This window comes from Delphinapterus leucas, chromosome 5 (assembly GCF_059928025.1).
Source record: "Delphinapterus leucas isolate spDelLeu-1000000601 "Yukka" chromosome 5, BTC_Dleu_Yukka2, whole genome shotgun sequence".
NCBI classification, from domain to species: domain Eukaryota; kingdom Metazoa; phylum Chordata; class Mammalia; order Artiodactyla; family Monodontidae; genus Delphinapterus; species Delphinapterus leucas.
The window spans coordinates 84567376-84586847 of record NC_143133.1 but is presented as its reverse complement, the minus strand read 5'-3'; positions in this window follow the sequence as shown (position 1 = coordinate 84586847).

Here is a 19472-nt window from a genome sequence, read left to right as displayed (position 1 = left end):
CAGAAGATAATCTTGACTCTTTGAAAACAATTACATTGACGAACAAATTTTTAATGAAACCTAAGGGAAAATAAAATGGACAATTTTCAAGAAATTATTTTCCTATTTTTCTAATCTCACCACTTTTAAATAGAATCTATGTGAGTACTAAATTTCCTTCAGGAGTTTTATATTGGCCTTTACATTTATTTAGTCCTTCCAGTTAAAAAAATGTTTCAAGCTAGGGAGTTTATTTCTTTGCTCAGAAAATATAAAAACTATTATATGGATAGTATAGTCACCTTGGTTAATATTGAAGAATGAGAAATAGAGACATTTAAAAAATCATTTCTTCAGAATAAAAGTAATTAAAACCAAAGTCAAAAACTTTGAAGAGAACCTAGAATAAGAAAGTTTGTTTTGCTTTTATTTACTCCCATATTTTAGATTGATAACCTCATTTCAAAGTATATCTTCTTGCCATGATCCTTGACAACTTACACTTACTCTCAAAGGATTTTGGAATATGTCTTTTCTTTTACTGTGGTAAAATATTCATAACAAAGTTTATCATTTTAACTATTTAGGAAGTATTTATATCTGTGTCCTTAAGCACATTCAACATTGTTGTACATCTATCACACCCATTTTCAGAATTTCTTTATCTACTCAAACTGAAACTCTGTATCCATTAAACAAAAAATCCCTCTCTTCCCAGCCCCTGGCAACTACCGTTCCACATTTTGTCTCTATGAATTTGACTACTTTAGGTACTGCATGGAGTTGGAATCATGCAATTTTTGTCCTATTATGCCTACCTTATTTCACTTAATGTCTTAAGACTTATATTGTAGCATGTGTCAGACTTTTATTCCTTTTTAAGACAAACTAATACTCCATTGTATGGAAGATGCTTTTTATGTAAATAACCTGTCTCTATGTTTTCATTTTGCACTTATGGTAGTACAGTAGCCTTTTGTGATGCTGTGTTGTTAAAGCATAAGTGATGTGCTTTCAAGGTCATGAAAATCAGTGACAGCATTCACTATTCACCAGGTGAGATATATCCATCCTAGTGAGATTAGAAAATGTGGTGAGATAAAAAAATAGGAAAACAATTCCTTGCAAATTTTCCACTTCATTTTCCCTTAGTTTTATTAAAAGTGTGTTAATCACTGTAATGGTTTTCAAAGAGTCAAGATTATTAACCAAAGTATTTTGGAGATGTTGTTTGACTTTTTTTGGTATAAGTTTATTAAAATCTCCTGCTCTTTTTATTATCAGCCATCAAAAGCTGTGGTGTTTTGTTTTAATAGACATTTTCTTGTTCATATGTGTATCTCTCTACTCAGTTGACACCCAAGATGAAAATCACTAAGTAATGCCAAAATTTGTCTGCATATTAAGTTTTATATCTTTATATTAATTTAGTGGATCCCTACTATTTTTCAGCCAAGTTTCATATTCCTCAAAGTTATATTTTAAGTTTGCATGGTTGTGTGACTACAGAGGCCAAAGAATGTCAATATCAAGTACATTGTGTTGACAGCTTTTGATCAAACTAAGTTTTTGTAGGACCTGCATTTTCAAATCTTCCTATATCTGCTACATAATTATGTTCACAAGACATTTGATCATATAGGCATTTTATTTACATACATAAATCAATAGTGAAAATACTTAGAGGACCACGTTTAAATTCCACAGTGAGTACAAACTTAAAGGGTTAAAAACTGGTATGAGCTTCAGTTTGAAGTAATTAACTTAGTAATTGTCAGGGTTGAATAAGTAGAGCATGAGAAAGGATATTCATTATGTGCATAAAGGAAGGCTCTGGATTCCCAATTAACATAACAGCATCAGCGTAAAATGAGCATTAATATTCCACAGGATAATTGGCAACCTTTGTGGTATTATTTTTTTGTTTGTTTGCTTTTTCCTCACTTTAGCTATTCTCAAGAAGGTGCCATTATTCCTGGCTGACTGAGAGGGATCAGAGTTTATGCTATGTTCTATTCCTATTCCTACTGATAGTTACAGTCTTTTGTTACATACTTAATATAAACCATGCTGAAAACCTTCTATGGATTATCTTGTTTAATCTTTAGTATAGCCCTATGAAATAGTGTTTTTATATTCATTTTGCAAACAGGATATTATATGGCTTTTGTAAGGTCATTGGACAAGTGGCTGTGTTTCTATGTTTTATTTCTATGTTTACACTTTTCTGTAACTCATATTTTGAATAACATTTTACCATTTACCAAACACTTCTGTGTTTATTGTCTCAACATCAACAAAACAACCCTAAGTAATAGTTATTACCTGGATTTCACATGAGGGAACAAAGACTCAGAAAAATTAAGTTGCCACAATGACAAAATTTGGAAGTAATTCACTTCCCAAATAAACACATCTCTCTTTCTATTATTTAATGCCTCAAATATTAGCTGTTTTTATTTAAAGAGACACAAAACAAAGCAAATTTTAAATAGCTTAGTGGTTGGTGGTAGCCCCCACAATTTTCTAACTTTGAACTGATTTTACGTAGATAAAATTGAGGTTCAAAATAAAAGTCTGTATTCCAGTTTATTTACAAAAATTAAGAAATCTAACCACATAGCAGCAACCAGATGAGACTGAACAGGGCTGCCTCCTCAGAAGGGGCATGAGCTGTTGAGTTCACAGTCCCCCACACTTCATTTGTTTTACACTACGCTACTGCACTTATTAACTTGCCTGCATCTGAGTTTATTTGAACCTTATATAGTTGAATCTTTGTGTCAGAAGAAACTCTCTCTGCACTGGATTGCACACTATTTTTTAATCTGGAACAGGAATCTCTGTACCCTTCCATTTATGAAAGTCCTACTAAACTTTTAAGACACAAATCAATCCCTTCTCCATGAAGATATCTTCCCAGATAACTGGCTCTCTCCAAATCTATCAAAGCAAAAATTTCACTGGACAGTGTTAAAAGAGGGAAGGGAGACTTTGTTCAAGGCAACTGCTGTGGGATAAAGAGACCAAAACACAGTCTGAGCTCAACTCCACTAGACAAACAACAGAGGTTAAGCTAGTGTAAAAGTACTGGAGAATGATAAGAGTTAGATCAGTGGGACCTGTGGATCTCATTGAGTGAGTTCTGGTTTGCAGATGCTTTTCTCTGTGATTAGGCTATCTGTGTTTGTTCAAAGCACTAGCCCATTGAAGGCCCTTACCCTTTCACAGAGACTGGGAGATAAGGGGTCTATTTTCCTTGATGATTATAGCTCAAAGGGATGGTTCCTACATCCTAGAGAAAGATATTTTTGGCTTGTAGATCAGGCAAGAGGCTTTTAAAGAGGTTTATATCTAAAGGGGTAGAGAAAGAATTTACAGTTATACATTTTCTAAATTAAGTACTCTAAGAAAAGGGGAATCAGGTGCCTAGAGTTAGGGACAAGGCTGTCTGAAGATTAATGAAGCCAAAGAGAACATTAAGGTCGTCTTGGTCACCCCATATAATTACTTACGGCAGAGACGGACAGTTATTGGCCAATGTCTGTTGCTCCCTTTTTCCTTTAGTAATTAGAATTCAGAGTTTGATTCTGGGCACAGGACTGAGCTGGCAAACACAACATATCCCAGCCCTATTGCCAGTAAATAATCTGGCAATTTGACTTAATTTTGAACAATGAGGAGTGAGTGGACATGAAGTATGCTACCTCTAGAAAGGAAAGAGGCTTGCCTCTCTGTTGCCTTCTCCAAGCCCTGCTGGATGGAATGTGGACAGGAGAGTAGGAGCTGGAACAGACATTTTAGATTATGACATGGAAGCTATATGTCGTGGATGGCAACCACATGGCAACAAGTAAAATGATAGAGGGATACTGAGTCCGGTTAAAAGATAACACTTTTAAAGGTAAAATCACGACTCTCCTACAGATGTAAAAATTAACATGTATTTAAGATTTTATTTAAATCATTAATGAGGAAAATGGTAAGGCATTAACAATCAGTTCAAAGGAGAATCTGAAGAACAGGATATCTGAATATTATAGTGAATATTATAGTGAATGTGAAAATAGGGACAAAAATAGGAAAGTATAGTTTGTCTCTTGACATTGAATTAATTTATCACTATATACAGATGAATCGTTTTGCACTGCTATCAGTTATCTACAATTAACAGAGTTGCAAAATACCTCGCACAGAATCAGTATCAGATCACCCTGAAGGGTACACTACAGACAATGCATAGTTTTCTGTTGAGCACTCCCCTCCACCCCTGCTATTTTTCCTTAATTTTGCACAGCTTCCACATCATTATTGGGGTGCTTAAACTCAGACTGTCATCTGAGAGAAATGTAAACTTGTTTTTAAGCAGCCATATTTTTGTTTTGTTTATTACATCATCCTTTGATACAGTGGCCAAACCTTAAGTTAAATACTCTTCACTGGTTATTAAATAAATACTGTCTTGAAATATCTCATTACAGTCTTTTAAAAAATCATATGAATGCAGGTAAAATGTCTTATACCTTTTTGACTCCCTCTCACTCCAATTACTCTGACTCATCCATAGAGATATTCTGCAAATATTAATAGATTTATTATTTAGAACGTAATTTGATGTTTTTCTAGAAAAAAATGTAAGCACAGAGATTGAGATATTTAATTCCACCTTCTGTGAAACAAGCTTATAAAGGGAATCTAGGCTCTTCAATTATTTAAAATTGGAAGATATCAGCATAACTGCTCCCCATCCAATGCTAATATTAACTGTGCTTTTGCTTTGAGCCTTGGACATTTTCCATGAAAGAGGAAGATTTTAGGTTATCTCTTTATGGCAAAGCGTTTGGGGACGGAATTGGAAGATGATCTCAGCAACGCATTATCACTTCTAATTCTTGAATTACATAGTAAAATGAAGTGCTAATATTTTTCAGAAACCTAATATAGGTAAGTTATGATATTTATTTATCGTAATTGAGTACAATGTACATGTAGGTAATTAAACTGTATTGAATCCCCAAATATTATTTTTACCACTAAATTCAACCTACTATTTCACCAGAACTTCTACTTGAGAAGCTAGTAGGAAGTCTAATTAATTCATTTGCATTTTCCCACCTTCAACCCACATCAACTAATCCTATGATTAGAGTGAATGCACAAAAAGATCTTTAATCCAAGGCCTATTGTTCATTTTCCAGAAGTAATTTAGCAATTATCTAACATGTAATAATGATAATACTACTAACAATAATAGCACTATTAATAGCTAACTTAATCCTTATCAGGTACTTTGCAAAGAATTCATGTAGTATATGTCTTACCGTAAATGTTCATTTATTTACTTATTCAAAAATAGTTCTTAATTTTCTGTATGTCCAGGCATTATTTGGTCATTAGTAGCACAGAAATGAACAGTCTGGGAGTTTCTGAGATAATGGAGCCAGGTTGGCTGTCCCCCATGTTCAGAAGAACTCTCTTGGTTTTAATATGCTGCTTTTGTCATCTTGAAATTTTTAATTTTATCATTAAACTTCTGTTTTGTATGTGAAGGGTGATGAGAGAATGCAGTAAGATCATGGTCAGAAGAGGTACATACAGTATTCATGTTTCCTTTCCGCACAATTTACACATAGCATTCATAAAGCCCCATGACCACAGAATTCTGGTGGACCATTGGTGCATGAGGATTCAGTGAGACTCAAGGCAAGTAGCAAGACAGGTAACTTTTAGGGGCTACCAACCACTTATGCAGAAAATGAAGACAGAGAAGGTAGGGGGAAGATACTGTTACCCATAGTTCCTTTTCCTTCAGAGCTTCCTTACTCTTCAGTCAGCCAAGGGGGGAGAGTATTGGTAGAATGTGCATATATCAAAAAGTCAAATAAAAACAGTAGGATTATGCGGTGTTTCTGCTGTTCTGGGTAGAAAAATATGTATGAATTATTTAATTTCTTTATTTTTTTTTACATAAGTTAAATGCTCCCACATTTTCATTTAAACTGTCATTGCATAATAAGATGAACTGTAAAATCCATGCTAATACATTTAAAATCTTTAGTTACATAGAATTATATCTAATAGCAAATAAAAACAACATAAGTGGAAAGAGAGATCACAGACAAAAGAAGAAAACTTTATGTTTTAATACTTGTGTTTGAGCAAGAATCCTAACATTTTCATTTTTCACTGAGCCCCATAAATTTTCTAACTTGCCTCATTTGGAGCTTATATTCTCATGAGGAAACAAGATAGTAAACAAACTCTTAGAATGACAGATATGGAAGTGTTATAACATAGGAAGGAAGGGAACAGATAGTGGTGAGGGGAAAGGGGTATTTCAGATAGGATTTCAGGGAAGGAGTTCCACCATTTTGAGAAGGTAACATTATAACCGAGACCTGAGTGATGAGAAGCTAAGCATGATAATACTTGTGGAATACTTCGGAAGGGGGGAACAGCATAAGGAATAGCCTAGACATGGGAAATGGCTTCATGAGTTCCCAAAGTGAGAAAAAAAAGGCCATTGTGGCCTGAGCAGAATGAGCAGAAGACTAGTAAGAGAGGAGAGACAAGGACAAAGGGCCACTTCAAGGGGCAGCCACGCACAAAAATGGGTTTCAGATTTTTCACTAAATGGAATGGGAGCACCCGGGTTTTTGAGTAGGGAAGTGATGTAACTAGTTAAAAATAGTTTACTATCCCTGTTTTAGTGATGTTGAAATGGAGATATGGAGGTTTAGGGAGTTTTAATCTCTTGTCTAAGGTTACACAGCTAATAAGCAGGACACCCAGGACTAAAAGCTAATTAATCTGACTCTAGGGTCCATGTATTTATCCACTGTGCTATACTCTGAAAATAGACACTGCCTGCTGTGAAAGACAGTAAGAGCTGAACAATTACGCAGACTTCATTCCAGCTGCCGCAGTAGGGAGACCATTCATTACTGAGGAAGCCTCAGAGTAAAGGAAGAAGGCTGGTGTCTTACAGAGACAGGGAAAGCAGTGCATACTGGGGAAGAACGGAGACAGTTTCCATGTTAGAATACGAGAGGGCAGGGTGCTCTTCGGCATTAACCATTTTTATGAAACAGAAAATGGGGTGGGGATTTCTCAACTGTCTCTGCTTTCAAGGAGCATAAGGCTCAGGGGAAGTTCAACATTGTTACTCCCTGGCACAACTTTGGCTGTAGCTTTTCAAATTACTGTCATTTCAACTGAGCTTGGTAGGTTCTGATTACATTGAAATAGAAAGTTACTTTATACCCAGAAAGGCACAGAAACAGAACAATCTGTGAAAAATAAATAGTGAAGCAAATATTGACCATTCGAAAAATGAAACAATTCCTTATTTCCTTGGAAGTCTTAACCAAGTACATTATGCCTTTTCTAGTCAAAGTGTGGTCCTGGATAGCTGGGAGCTTGTTTGAAAGGCAGTCATAGCTTCATTCCAGACCTACTAAACTAGAATCTACTTTTTAATAAACTCCTCAGGTGATTTGTATGCTTAAAATTTGAGGATTACTGATTTGAGGCTGTATAATTGTTTATTCCTGAAACACATACAAAAGGATTCCTAACATGGACAAAGCAGTGCTACTAAAGGCAGGAGAAATTGCCAAACACCTTGAATATTTGAAAGACATTTCAAAGTAACAGTAGATTTATGAGAGTGATTATGATGTTGTCCAATACTATTACTGATGTGTAGTGTAATAATTTAATTGGTTGCTTTTTTCTTTCTCTGTGGTACATAATGATGTGTCTTACAATAATAGTGTATTCAACTTATTGAAATACAGTATTGTCCCCAATTTGTAGAATAGGAAACAGATGAATGCATTTTCTGTATACAACAAATTCTGTAGTCATAAGATTATGAAGTAAGAGAGAAAGAAAATGCTACAAAATAGTAGTTTTATAGAAGAAAAGTCAAAGATCTGTTTTTTCCCAGTAGGATAAGAGTTCATTCCTAGATTTGTCCCTATTTGGGAAATTGCTGTTTCTATCAAGGAAAGAGATACAATAGCCCTTTCTTATGGACACATGCATACCTTTGGGCAAGGTATTCAGATGCAGAATACTGCACTGGATACCAAGATACAGGAGATTAGATCCAAATGAAATATAATAGGACACAAATCAGGAAGAAATCATTTATTTGACTACTGGAAGGAAGCAAACTTTCATAATATTCAAATAATAACTACTCTGCAATTAAATAGGCTTAAAACATAGGCATATGCCAATACCAAGTGGATCTGCAAATAGTAAGCCTATAGGCAGGCAAACATATCAGCACAACCTAGAATGACTAACAGCATCAAGAAATCTGTAGCATAAGATTTCCATGTGGTTCCATATCTACTTACAAAATGGAGATGTCTAAAGGGACTTTGTGAAATCTTCAGTGGACTTGTTGAGAATGAATGAACCTACACTCTCATTAGAGCCTCATACAGTTTTCTATGCATAATTATATAAAATGAACATCAGAAGATACACAGGAATCCTTACATAGTTTCTACTTTCTTTTTACTCAAACATTGGTTATAAATCTTAAAGACTAAGGTGATCTTTCTGAGTTCATCTTCCTCTGGTTTCTGAGCAATTTGGAAGTGAAGTCCTTTCATGTTTTGTGTTTCTGAGCCTCAACTTTGCTTTGCTGAAGAGTTGCATATGTACCTATTTCTTTCATCCAGGTTCTTGAGATTTTGGGCTTTGTGTGTTTATTTAAATTATCCAAAGATCAACCTTAAGAACTGACTTATAAGACACTGATGAAAGAGATTAAAGATGATACAGAAAGATGGAGAGATACACCATGTATTTGGATTGGAAGAATCAACATTGTGAAAATGACTATACTACCCAAAGCAATCTACAGATTCAATGCATTCCCTATCAAACTACCAATGGCATTTTTCAAAGAACTAGAACAAAAAAATTCACAATTTGTATGGAAACACAAAAAAACCCAAATAGCCAAAGCAATATTGACAAGGAAAAAACGGAGGTGGAGGAATCAGGCTCCCTAAATTCAGACTATACTACAAAGCTACAGTAATCAAGACAGTATGGTACTGGAACAAAAGCAGAAATAAAGATCAAAGGAACATTATAGAAAGCCCAGAGATAAACCCATGCACATATGGTCACCTTATCTTTGATAAAGGAGGCAAGAGTATACAATGGAGAAAAGACAGCCTCTTCAATAGTGGTGCTGGGAAAACTGGACAGCTACATGTAAAAGAATGAAATAAGAGCACTCCCTAGCACCATATACAAAACTAAATTCAAAATGGATTAAAGACCTAAATTGAAGGCCAGACACTATAAAATTCTTAAAGGAAAACAGAGGCAGAACACTCTATGACATAAATCACAGCAACATCCTTTTTGACCCACCTCCTAGAGAAATGGAAATAAAAACAAAAATAAATAAATGGGACCTAATGAAACTTATAAGCTTTTGCACAGCAAAGGAAACCATAAACAAGATGAAAAGACAACCCTCAGAATGGGAGAACATATTTGCAAATGAAGCAACTGGCAAAGGATTAATCTCCAAAATATACAAGCTGCTTATGCAGCTCAATATCAAAAAAACAAACAACCCAATCCAAAAATGGGCAGAAGACCTAAATAGACATTTCTCCAAAGAATATATATAGATTGCCAACAAAGACATGAAAGGATGTTAAACATCACTAATCATTAGAGAAATGCAAATCAAAACTACAATGAGGTATATCACCTCACACTGGTCAGAATGGCTATCATCAAAAAATCTACAAAGAATAACTGCTGGAGAGGGTGTGGAGAAGTGGGAACCTTCTTGCACTGTTGGTAGGAATGTAGATTGATACAGCCACTATGGAGAACAGAATGGAGGTTCCTTAAAAAACTAAAAATAGAACTACCATATGACCCAGCAATCCCACTACTGGGCATATACCCTGAGAAAACCATATTTCAAAAAGAGTCATGTACCACAATGTTCATTGCAGCACTATTACAGTAGCCAGGACATGGAAGCAGCCTAAGTGTCCATCAACATATGAATGGATAAAGACGTGGCAATATATACAAGGGAATATTACTCAGCCATAAAAAGAAACAAAATTGAGTTATTTGTAGTTAGGTGGATGGATCTAGAGCCTGTCATACAGAGGGAAGTAATTAGAGAAAAACAAATACTGTATACTAACACATATATATGGAGTCTAAAAAAAAAAAAAAAAGAAGAAGTTCTTAAGAACCTAGGGGGCAGAACAGGAATAAAGACGCTGATGTAGAGAATGGACTTGAGGACACACAGGGGAAGAGTAAGCTGGGATGAAGTGAGAGAGTGGAGTGGACGTATATATACCACCAAATGTAAAATAGCTATTGGGAAGCAGGCGCATAGCACAGGGAGATCAGCTCAGTGTTTTGTGACCACCTAGAGGGGTGAGATAGGGAGGGTGGTAGGGAGATGCAAGAGAGAGGGGATATGGGGATATATGTATAAGTATAGCTGACTCACTTTGTTATACAGCAGAAACTAACTCACCACTGTAAAGCAATTATACTCTAATAAAGATGTTTAAAAATAAAATTAAATTAAATTAATTTCTGTGAGGAGAATTGCTTTCCTCAAATTTGAGCTACAAAATTCTACTTGCCTCCTTTATTTATTAACCCTTGAAATGTTTTAATTTATTTAATATTTTAAATGAGAAGAAATATTCCAACAATAATGCCATAAATTCAGAATTACTCCTATTTAAAATCCTCTATACATGTTATAAGAAAAACCCTTGAAGTGTTTATATAATTATAATTAATCTGAGCTAGTTGAAAATCACAATATAAATACATTTGTAGTTGGAGTCCACGTATGTGCATTTGATAAATTTAGCCACAGTCCATGACTATTATGAGTTGAGATAATAGCATCATGAGTTGACGAAGTAGTAGCTTACCTGTTCTTCAGGAAAAAAATCCAAACTTTTATTTTATTATATTTTTGGTGTAATTTGTTGAATTTATAATATTATTTTGAAAAGGAAGGAGAGAAATATTCTCAAAATGTAAAATAAACCTGTAAAGACTTCTTTCCTCTGACTTTCCAAGTATGTACAAGAAACCAGGTCCAGATTTGCTTGTCTGAGCCCACTGATAACAAGAAGTCACTTTCCACAAGCGTGTTACTCACAGAATTGGTGAATAATGGCTTTGGAAATATTACTATCAGGTGCCAAGTTGATAATTATTTCACATAGAGAGGTTGAATAAGTGCCTAAAAAATACCAATTGTTAGTCATTGACTTGTTGCAAAGGTGATTCTCTCCTCTATAATTTTTTAAAACGTTGAATCCTTTAAAGGTTAGAGGTGATTTTTGTTCTGAAACTGTTTTCTGTTTGGGGGGGATGTAGTGGCTGCAAGGGGAATTTTTTCCAAGCTTGCAGATGACTAATTCTTAGATAACCAGGCATTGCTTAAAAATCACTTGGCTACATAAAGTAGCAATTATTCAGAATTACATTTCTTTCCAAAATTGCATTCACTTAAAAATATAGTTAAGGAAAAATATTCTCAAGAGCTAGGCCACAGAACTTTCAGGATTATCAAAAAACAGAGTGTTTAAAAAATATTTTAAGAATTGTTGGACAAAGATATGTAATGGGTATCAGATTTGCAGCACTTTATCTGTATTAAGTTATTTAGCCCATACAACATTCTTTAACATTTTGTATCTAGAGAAACAGAAAACAAGCCCAGAAAATAACTCACTTCCTTAACCTCACCTAGATGATAAATAATGGGATGGATTTTGAAATAACTGTTCCAGGTGCCAAACTTGATGATTTTTCTACATATAGAAGATAGGTAACTCTAACATAAGAAAAACTTCTAATTTCCTTTTGTTCTTAACTAATGATTTATCATGTAACTTGTAAGTGAGGGATTATTATCTAAACTGGAGAATCAATAGCTGTTCCCATGTAAGAAATATATAAAACAAATTAAGCCAGAAGAGGGAAAAGGGAATCTAGAAAGGGAAAAGGAGAGCATTTATAGGTTGGCTCACATTTTGGTCTCTGTTGTTCAGTGTCATGCTGAAGTCACTTTTTTTTTTTCAATTTTCTTTTATATTGGTGTTCCTTGATTCCTTTCACACTTGCTGCTACTCAAACAAGCTGTGAACCGAGTGACCTATGGATTAGCAATGTCAGTGTCACCTGGGAGCTTACTTAGAAATGCAGACTCTTAAACTCCACCCCAGACTCACCTGAAGCAGGACATATATTTTTACAAGACCCTGAGATAACTCAAAAGAGTCTTGATATTTGAAAAAAGTTACTCTACAGGGTGTTGCTTTCCAAGGTATGAATATGCAGATCTCCAACCATAGCTGAAATAGAAGATCACTTCCAAAAGGTCCTTGAAGCAAGTGTGGGCAAGGGCAATAACTCAAATTTTTCCATAGGGATGGGTCAGTCCATGCTCTGTGTCATATTCAACTCATGCAGTCACTGAATAGTTTTTGAAAACAAAGCTTCCATCATTCTCCAGATGGATATTTCCTTCTGGGCATGTTTCCTGTAGGCCTTTTGGAATACACTGCCAGAGTCCCATTTATAGCTCTACTATGCAGCTGCAGTCCAATCACCATTGACTCCTGTTGTAGTGATGTGACTAAAATCAACGACTTAAATCTCTCAAAACCAGAGTGTATAATTTACCCCTTAAATCATTCATATGCTCTCTGAACAACAGTGGTTTCAACACAATGCTCATCTTTTCCATTTCAATACTTTCCATCTGTCATATAAAGAATTCTGATTATCTTGGACATTTTGTTTTAATGGAGATCATTTACATAAAATAAAATTGTATGACATTTTAAAAATTTAAATTTCTTAAAATGTAAGTATGTATAAAAAATAGGTTTTATTTCACATTCCTGAAGTGAATATAAGTTTCAGCCAGAAAAACTCTAACCATTTGAATTGACCCTGTTTACTCACTGATATGCAAGATATCTATATAGAATTTCATTTATAATGGAAATAGGCAAAGCTTGAAATATAGCTACTAAACATATATCAGTCATTAATATTATGATATGTTTTCCTTTATTCCAGTAGCAAATGGAACTTAGAAAAGGTAAAAGATAGTTACTTTTGAAGAGAGATCCTGAGAATAAAAAATTTAAAAATTGCTACTTGGAAAAATAACCATTCTATGAGTTTGGACATGGGAAAGTGTTGGGTTTCCCAAATGAGTCAATCAAATTTGGAAAAAATTACAGAATTCAATAACAGAAAATGGAAGTTGATTTGGAGAAAGCAAACATTGGCATGCTTAATTATTACTGAAGTTGGTAGAATATATCAAGTTATTCAAGAAGGGTGGCAACAAGAAATATTATTTGATTAAAGATAAATGAACAAATAAGCAAAGGATATAATTGAAATATTACACATATTTCAAACATTTAACCTTTACTCTGACAAGCTGAATCATGGAGGTAATGACTCATGCTGACTCTAACACCATAAAATTAAAATATTAATATAATGCTAATTGTGTGTACAAAATGTTATCTAATTAGCATTTTAAATGAAATCAGAGTAACTCTTAGATTTGCTGTTAAATTAAAATTGCCTTAAACTTGGTTTTGAAGAAAAGCAAGAGGAAGGGAAATTAACTATACAAGATTATTTAAACATGCCTCAATCTCATTAATTCTTTGCAGTGGGATTATCACAAAAGTTAGTAGTAAAGGAAACAAGTTCAGAGAGGCAGATCTTCTGGAAAAACCCAATTGGCTGAGGAGTTTCAAATTGCAAATGGAAATGTGATTTTAAAACATCTTCCTTGTCCTATAAGATATTGCAATCAATCAAGCTATACACAAATGCTATTCTTCAAATGTCTGGAGGTGGGAAAGAATATCTGATAAAGAATGATATCAAGAAGTAATAAATAATATAACAGTCTAAACTATAATTTACTGTCTGAATATATCCTGTTGCATGATTTGCTATTTTCTTTAAAAATTTGCTTCCACATTTCATATTTGACTTTGACTGCATTTTCTTCTCCCTTTCCTATCAGTCCATTTTGTAACTTACCTTTTTTTATTTTTAGGAAACAGAAATAAGAAAATGGAGCATACATATTTATTATAGTTATCATAAAATTGGTATCATTCTCTGTTGAAATAAAAAAACTTCTAAGTTAACAAAAACATATTAAATATCTCTAAAATGGACAGATAAACAGACATATACTCTATAGAGCTAAAAATAAACCCCCAAAGTTATTCTAGTCCAACAGAATGTCACTAGTGCTTCTGGATACCTTTGAAGCAGCTACCATTCTCCTGGAATGGATTTCATGAGTTATTTTTTCTTTACTGGACTCACCTAAGATTCAAAGATCTTGGGTAGATGCAGCTCATTAATGGATTCTGGTTCTTTTACCTCAACCTAGCAACATGGGAGTCTGGAAAAGGTATCTGACTTCTGATATGATTTCTAAATTCCACTAAGATTCCTAAAATGAAATAAACTCCAAATATACAAAAGGATTTCAATGTGCTATGTAGCCAAACAATTGCCCATATCATCTTCTACTAAATGAAGTTATGTAGAACATAAATTTGTTATTTTGTACTTGAGATTTAGAAATTAAATTCAGTGAGAAAATCTACAAAAATATAGGAAAAATTGTTTCAATCCAATTTTTTTGAGCCCTTCATATCTAAAATGGATGTTCACATTCTTCTTGTAGCATTTATTAAAGCATTATACACATTCTCTAGAGCCTGGCTTCAAAAGGGTTACAGCAACTATAAATTTTATCATTTTTATTGTAACACTTTAGATTGTAAAATGAAGTACTAATAGTAAACAGGACAGTAGTTTGCATCCAGGACTGTTCTGGACAGCTGGTATCTGAGGTCACCCTAAGTGTGCAGGGACACTGTCAAGTGGTTCATACTAGAAAGTCACAAGTGTCTGATGGGGTAGAGAGCTTCAAACTCTTCTATGATCAGAACAACAACAAAAAGAATTAGGAGGCAATATTGAACTATGCAGTTCAAAACATAAATAGTGATCTGTAGTTGTGAACAGAAGTTTAGGAATCCAGAATCAGGAAACTTTTCAGCTGTCCCAAATGTTAAAAAACATACAAGTTTGTTAAATGGATGCATTAACACACAATTTGGCCACCATCTCTGCTGAAACTTCCTCCCAACACTAACTGTTGCTGCTGACAATCCCCAAACTCCACAACCTTACTTGCCAGCAGAAAACAGATGCCAGTAGCTGGAAGAGAGCTTCTCTCTCTCTTAGGAACAGATTTACTGTAGATCCAATTTGGCATCTGGAACTTAGATCCAAGGGCATCTGGAAAATGTAGTCTTTAACTTTCCAGCTCCATCTGTATCAGAAAGCTCCCTAGAAGGAAGATGATAAAAACATCAGTCAAGCCCATCTACCATACCAACCCCAATGTTCCACTCACTTTCTCCTTACTCTGTCCCATTCACATGCAAACTCCAGTTCTTGTTAAATTCAACTCTTTGACAGCACCCACACTTCTGAAGAAAGATGGAGAAAAACTCACTCTGACTGTTCTCACTTAAAAATCATGACCATGAAAGTCAAATTGGAGTGTGATGCTGCCCCCATTCTGCCATATTTTACTGTTTCATGCACTCTTTCATTCTCCTAGATGAATAATGCATACTGCATTTCCTGTTCTCATTCATCCTTCACTATCTTCTCCTTCCTCACTATGTTAGTAACTTACCTTTTATTTTCCCGAGAGACACAAGAATCAAAAGACAAGTTCGACAGTATGTACTACCACCTATTCACCAACATTCCTACATACCACATACCCTACCTCCCTCCTGTTACTATGCATGAACTTTTCATGCTCTCAAGGATGAACCTTTTCCTATTTTATTAATCCCATCATTTCTGACATACTTATGCATATCGTGCCAACAGTTACACTATCTCCGAAATAGTTACTTTTTATTTTTCTATTGAATCCTTCCAATCATCACATAAGCAGTTTGTAATTACCCATTATAGAAAAATCCTCATGACATCAACTTTTTCTGTTACTTTCCAAAACAAAACTTTTTTTTTAACATCTTTATTGGAGTAAAATAGTTGTACAATGGTGTGTTAGTTTCTGCTGTAAAACAAAGTGAATCAGCTATACATATACATATATCCCCATATCTCCTCCCTCTTGGGTCTCCCTCCCACCGTCCCTATCCCACCCCTGTAGGTGGACTCAAAGCCCTGAGCTAATCTCCCTGAGCTATGCGGCTGCTTCCCACTAGCTAGCTATTTTACATTTGGTAGTGTATATATGTACATGCCACTTTCTCACTTTGTCCCAAATTACACTTCCCCCTTCCCATGTCCTCAAGTCCATTCTCCACATCTGCGTCTTTATTCCTGTCCTGCCTTTAGGTTCTAGAGAGCCATATTATTTTTTTCGATTCTATACATACATGTGAGCATACAGTATTTGTCTTTCTCTTTCTAATTACTTCACTCTGTATGACAGTCTCTAGTTCCATCCACCTCACTACAAATAACTCAATTTCGTTTCTTTTTGTGGCAGAGTAATATTCCATTGTATATATGTGCTACATCTTCTTTATCCATTTATCTGTTGATGGAAACATAGGTTGCTTCCATGTCCTGGCTATTGTAAATAGAGCTGCAATGAACATTGTGGTTAATGACTCTTTTTGAATTATGGTTTTCTCAGGGTATATGCCCAGTAAGGGGATGGCTGGGTCATAGGGTAGTTCTATTTTTGGTTTTTTAAGGAACCTCTATACTGTTCTCTGTAGTGGCTGTATCAATTTACATTCCCACCAACAGTGAAAGAGGGTTCCCTTTTCTCCACAACCTCTCCAGCATTTATTGTTTGTAGATTTTTAATGATGGCCATTCTGACTGGTATGAAGTGATATCTCATTGTAGTTTTCATTTGCATTTCTCTAATGATTAGTGATGTTGAGCATCCTTTCATGTCTTTGTTGGCAATCTATATATCTTCTTTGGAGAAATGTCTACTTAGGTCTTCTGCCCATTTTTGGACTGGGTTCTTTGTTTTTATGATATTGAGCTGCATGAGCAGCTTGTATATTTTGGAGATTAATCCTTTGTCAGCTGCTTCATTTGCAAATATGTTCTCCCATTCTGAGGGTTGTCTTTTCATCTTGTTTATGGTTTCCTTTGCTGTGAAAAGCTTATAAGTTTCATTAGGTCCCATTTATTTATTTTTGTTTTTATTTCCATTTCTCTAGGAGGTGGGTCAAAAAGGATGTTGCTGTGATTTATGTCATAGAGTGTTCTGCCTCTGTTTTCCTCTAAGAATATTATAATATCTGGCCTTCCATTTAGGTCTTTAATCCATTTTGAGTTTATTTTTGTATATGGTGCTAGGGAGTGTTATAATTTCATTCTTTTACATGTAGCTGTCTAGTATTCCTAGCACCACTTATTGAAGAGACTGTCTTTACTCCATTGTATATTCTTGCTTCCTTTATCAAAGATAAGGTGACCATATGCGTGTGGGTTTATCTGTGGGCTTTCTATCCTGTTCCATTGATCTATATTTCTGTTTTTGTGCCAGTATCATGCTGTCTTGATTACTGCAGCTTTGTAGTATAGCTTGAAGTCAGGGAGCCTGATTCCTCCAGCTCCATTTTACTTTCTCAAGATTGCTTTGTCTGTGTGGGGTCTTTTGTGTTTCCATACAAATGGTGAAATTTTTTGTTCTAGTTCTGTGAAAAGTGCCATTGGTAATTTAATCAGGATTGCATTGAATCTGTAGATTGCTTTGGGTAGTAGAGTCATTTTCACAATGTTGATTCTTCCTATCCAAGACCATGGTATATGTCTCCATCTGTTTGTATTATCTTTAATTTCTTTCATCAGTGTCATAGTTTTCTGCATACAGGTATTTTGTCTCCTTTGGTAAGTTTATTCCTAGGTATTTTATTTTTTGGTTGCAGTGGTAAATGGGAGTGTTTCCTTAATTTCTCTTTCAAATATTTCATCATCAGTGTATAGGAATGCAAGAGATTTCTGTGCATTAATTTTGTTTCCTGCTACTTTACCAAATTCATTGATTAGCTCTAATAGTTTTCTGGTAGCATCTTTAGGATTCTCTATGTATAGTATCATATCATCTGCAAATAGTGACAGTTTTGCTTCTTCTTTTCCGATTTGGATTCCTTTTTTTTCTTCTTCTTCTCTGATTGCTGTGACTAAAACTTCCAAAACTATGTTGAATAATAGTGGTGAGAGTGGGCAACCTTGTCTTGTTCCTGATCTTAGAGGAAATGGTTTCATTTTTTTCACCTTGAGAACGATGTAGTTTGTGGGTTTGTCATATATGGCCTTTATTATGTAGAGGTAAGTTCCCTCAATGCCTACTTTCTGAGGGGTTTTTATCATAAATGGGTGTTGAATTTTGTTGAAAATTTTTTCTGCATCTATTGAGATGATCATATGGTTTTTCTCCTTCAATTTGTTAATATGGTTTATCACAGTGATTGATTTGCATATATTGAAGAATCCTCGCATTCCTGGGTAAACCCCACTTGATCATGGTGTATGATTCTTTTACTGTGCTTTTGGATTCTGTTTGCTAGTATTTTGTTGAGTATTTTGGCATCTATGCTCATCAATGATATTGGCCTTTAGTTTTCTTTCTTTGTGACATCTTTCTCTAGTTTTGGTGTCAGGGTGATGGTGGCTTCAGAGAATGAGTTTGGGAGTGTTTCTCCCTCTGCTATATTTTGGAAGTGTTTGAGAAGGATAGGTGTTAGCTGTTCTCTAAATGTTTGATTGAATTTGCCTGTGAAGCCATCTGGTCCTGGGCTTTTGTCTGTTGGAAGATTTTTAATCACAGTTTCAATTTCAGTGCTTGTGATTGGCCTGTTTATATTTTCTATTTCTTCCTGGTTCAGTCTCAGAAGGTTGTACTTTTCTAAGAATTTGTCCATTTCTTCCAGGTTGTCCATTTTATTGGCATATAGTTGCTTGTAGTAATCTCTCATGATCCTTTGTATTTCTGCAGTGTCAGTTGTTACGTCTTCTTTTTCATTTCGAATTCTATTGATTTGAGTCTTCTCCCTTTTTTTCTTGATGCGTCTGGTTAATGGTTTATTAATTTTGTTTATCTTCTCAAAGAACCAGCCTTTTGTTTTATTGATCTTTGTTATTGTTTCCTTCATTTCTTTTTCATTTATTTCTGATCTGTATGATTTCTTTCCTTCTGCTAACTTTGGGTTTTTTTTGTTGTTGTTGTTCTTCTTTGTCTAATTGCTTTAGGTGTAAAGTTAGGTTGTTTATTTGAGATGTTTCTTGTTTCTTGAGGTAGGATTTGATTGCTATACACTTCCCTCTTAGAACTGCTCTTGCTCCATCTCATAGGTTTTGGGTCATCATGT